The sequence below is a fragment of the Penaeus chinensis genome, chromosome 10, assembly GCF_019202785.1.
Source record: "Penaeus chinensis breed Huanghai No. 1 chromosome 10, ASM1920278v2, whole genome shotgun sequence".
Lineage (NCBI taxonomy): Eukaryota > Metazoa > Arthropoda > Malacostraca > Decapoda > Penaeidae > Penaeus > Penaeus chinensis.
Genome location: NC_061828.1, coordinates 2,248,739 through 2,253,738, shown reverse-complemented (window position 1 = coordinate 2,253,738; position 5,000 = coordinate 2,248,739). Strand labels below are relative to the sequence as shown.

The 5,000-nt window shown below is 26.3% G+C and overlaps 1 non-coding gene across 1 annotated transcript; it reads left to right on the top strand.

Moving 5' to 3' along the window:
* The first annotated feature begins 4,680 nt into the window (after positions 1–4,680).
* On the top strand, positions 4,681–4,843 carry LOC125030068. Its single transcript, XR_007115269.1, has one exon. It is a non-coding gene; the product is annotated as a U1 spliceosomal RNA (small nuclear RNA).
* The last annotated feature ends 157 nt before the right edge of the window (positions 4,844–5,000 follow it).

Genomic DNA, 5,000 nt, shown 5'->3' with positions numbered 1-5,000 from the left:
TATACACACCCTTGTGCAAACATGCACATATGTGCACACACACTCACATGTACAAACTTGTACATACAAACATAGCTACTGAGTGATAAACAGGCATGAACATTTGTGCAGGTAGCCTCCTATGTTGCATTTTAGTTGTGGTCAGTGTCCTGCTCCCTCACAGGCCTATCCCAGCCTTTCTTCATAGGACCAAACTTACACGTTAAGAGACTGCATGAAATGTAATGTGTTTGGAGGGAGTCAGTCATTAAAATCATTGCTGAGATATCTTTCTCACTCTTTCCTACAGTAAAACTGGAGCTAGAAGGAAATTTCTCTGCCATCTTAGTGTTTATCCTCTTACAGGGATAGATGACCATGGGTGGTGAAATAGAAATAATTGCTTAAATGCAACCCAATATTGTTATGTTTGTCTTGTGATGAATAGACCCACTCCTCCAAAGCCTTGTTTTCTCCCCTTAGTGCCAGTACTTTATCTGCTGATGGTAATAGTGGGATCCTCCAGGGCATCGGTAGTATCATTTTCTTTAAAACAGTTGACAGTATAGTGAAACCACTGTTTTATAATCACTCTATCACTGGTGCTGTTGACAACATCCCAAATATGAATTGGGATACCATGGCTGATCAGCCTAATGATCATTCCATTTTATGAATTTTAATGTATACACTTTTGTATATACATATATACATATATATTTACCTATATGCATATATATTTATATATATGCATATATATTTGAATATATACATGTATATATATTTACATTATATATATATATATATATATATATATATATATATATATATATAAAGTGTCTACATCTATACACACACATATACGTTATGTCAGTGGTTTGCCAAAGAACTTTTTCTTATGAAAGGTCAGTAACCTTTATCTAAGCTTAGTGGTCAACCAAAGAAATTTTATTACAAAAAAACTAATTTATATTGTAAACAGAAATACTTATTTCCAACCACCCCCCAACCCACCCTAATAATGTGTCTATCTTCCAAGAGCCTATTGGCTTCCCAGATGTATTCTTCACTTTGCCAATGACCACACTTAGTGTATACTACAAATTATTTTTAGATTCCTCCTATCACTCAGCATGTATAAAGTGAGGGATTCTAAGCATTCCATTCAATTATTGCAAAAGAAAAAATGATCTTACAGGAAAGGTATTTAGCAAACCTTGATTTGGGTTTTCTTTTTCAAGTATCTTAAAGCTTTATTATCTAGGAAGTAATTAAAAGCATAACAAGTAGACATGGAGTCCAAATAAATATGGCCAAGCTTTGCAGGTAATTTTCTCAATTGATTTTTATATATAATCAAAGTCTTTTTCTACTCCATAAATCTACATTCATTTCTAAATGTATTACCCATATGAAATTGGGCAAATCATTTTGTGTAGTAAGTGTCACTATGATTTTTATGCATAAATTATGTTTTATAGGTCTGGTTGTGTAAAAAAAAACATAACGTACCCTTTTAAAGGTCAGGTCATGAATATATATATATAATATAATATATATATTTATATATATATATATGTACGTATACACACTCACATACATATATATCTATATATACACATGTAGATATATGTGTGTGTATATACATATATATAATATAGATTTATATGTATGTATATATAAATATGGATGTGTGTGTATATAGACATATATTTCTACATATATATGTATATTTCGAAGAAATGATGCCTTTGATATGTATGTGTATATTTATGTTATGTATATATACATGTATATATGTGTGTGTGTGTACATATATGTATATGAACATATTTGTATATATACATTATATATGTATATATATATATATATTATATATACATATATGCTTATATTTAAATATATATTTAGGTATATGTGTATACATATACATACATATATGTATTACTAAATATATATATATATATATGTAACATATTTGTATATGTACATATATATATGCATAAGTAAATTTTTTTTATATTTTTTGTGAAATGTCTTTACACACAGATAGCTCTGCTAGTTTGAATTGGCGGGAAAATTTATTTTCTACTAGTGCTATGAATATCGATGGAGTTATTTTTATTAAAAACATTATTATTACTATACTTTTATAAAAATTAGTAATATCAAAATAAGAAAATGTAAAATATTTTCGTAAATACTTGAAATTGGCTTATTGGTGACTTATTACAGATGTAGCAATCTATGATGAAAAACAATTAAACCAGTAAACACAGTGGGCATGGCATGGATGTACGTGACATGCCCGTCGACAATGGGTTAATATGTATCTATATATATATGTATATACAGGCTACACGTATAAAGAATTCATGCCAAACAAATTGCAAATGTAACAACAAAGAAAATAACAACAAAAAAACAAAAAACAAATATGCTCAAGGACTGTTTGCAAAGTTTTCCTCACTTTTTCCATTTGCATATACATATGTGTACACTTCTATACATATAGTTGTGTGTATACTTACATGTATGGACGAACATATATTTATACATGTACATATATATTTACAAATAACCTATATATACATAAATATATACATATATGAATATATACATATACACGCATGTATATATACGGCAATGATGTATATATACATCAATAATGTATATATGTATACACATACATAATCTGTATTCATAAATATATAAATCTACATACATTTATGCATACATACACATGTAAATGTGTATAGCTGTGTGTGTGTGTGTATTATATAAATATTATACATATACATATTATATATATAAAATATATATATTATATATTATATATATACTATATACATATTATATATATATATATAATATATATTATATATTATATATATACTATATACATACTATATATATACACATATATTATATATATATATATATATATATATTATATATAATATATATATATTATATATACTATATACATATTATATATATATTATATATAAACTATATACAGATATATATTATATATATACATATATATATTATATATACATATATAAATTATATATACATATATATATACATATATATATATTATATATACACATATATATTATATATACATATATATTATATATACATATATATTATATATACATATATATTATATATACATATATTTATATATATTACATATTCATATATACATATATATACATAAATGCATATTATATATATGTTACATATATTATATATATATATATATATATATATTTATATATATATTATATGTATTATGTATATATTATGATATATATAATATATATAATATATATAATATATATAATATATATATATATTATATATTTTATAGATATGATATATATTATATATTTCATATAATTTACATATAGATTACATATATATATTTATTATTATATATATAATGCATATGATATATATATATATATATATATATTATATATTTATTATTATATATTATATATGTTTATTATTATATATTATATATTTATTATATATATTATATATATTATGTATATTATATATATTACATATACATTATATATATTATATATATATTTTATACATTATATATATTTTATATATATTATATGTATTATATATATTATATATATACAGACACACACACATATATATATATTTGCATATATATTTATATGTATATATATTTATATTATATATATCCATATATGCACATAATATACTATATGTGTGTATATATATCCTTGTATGTGTGTATAATTTTTGTATGCTTATATGAATATATATATGTATAATGTGTGCAGGAGTATGTATATTAGATGTGTACATTTATACATATGATACATGTGTAAATACATAGCCTGTATACACGTTTATGTTTAGAAAGGCATTATTATCAGGCTCCTATTTTATCTATATTTGCATTTCCTTGTGATATTCAGGCTTTTCATATATATCATATGCATAGTAATGCCTTTAATATTTTCAGTTCAGTTATTTTGCCAGGTTAAGAAAGAGCATTAGTATTTGCTGTTTGCAACAATTGCAGTTTACATATTGAGAGATGCCTTTACTAGTGCTAGTCACCAAGGAGTCAGTTATTAGTCCTACTTATCTCATCTGTTTACCCTTTTCCTTGAATATTTGGAAAGTGCCTTTTGTATTATCTAATTGCCTTTAATGTTACCAAGATTTTAAGAACAATATAATAATCATTATATCAATGAAAAAAACAGTACCGATATAAACAGTATTAGAAAGAACACATTTTCCTGCCAATTCAAGGAGTGGAGAAATCAAATCGGGCACTAGGGCATACTGCTAGACTCCCTTTTGGCTGCGCATATGCGGTTCCATCTGTATGTAAAATTATAGGGGATATTACATAAATATGTGGTTATTGGGTTTAGAGCGTAGGCCGACAAAGCCGAACTCGAATAAACTAGTGCACCTCAATTTTTTTGATGAATATTTGTTATAGAAAAGTTCCACTTTGAATTGCTCGTGATTTTTCCCCTTTATATGATTTTAAAATCTGATCTTCATTGCTTTCACTCGGAGTGTCATAGCAAACGTTAAATCTGAGTGGATAGTTTTATAAGAAGTATTTCAAAGCGCAGGGACTGGTCAGTGTGAGCGATCGTGGGTCGGCGGGCGACAAAGGAAAGCATACTTACCTGGCACAGGAGATACCGTGATCACGAAGGCGGTTTTCCCAGGGCGAGGCTCACCATTGCACTCCGGTGGCGCTGACCCCTGCGATTAACCCAAATGTGGTTAACTCGAGTGTGCAATTTTTGTTAGCGGGGGACTGCGTTCGCGCTATCCCCCTATCGTTATGCTAAAGTATTTTACAATAAAATGACTTAAATGTTGCCGAGACAAAGATTAAGTGGCGCAGCATTTCTTACATGCTTATGGTTTGATATATCCCAGTGGATTTAGATGGTAAATCAACCCACTAGAAGAAAACAGTCTTGTGGCTCTTA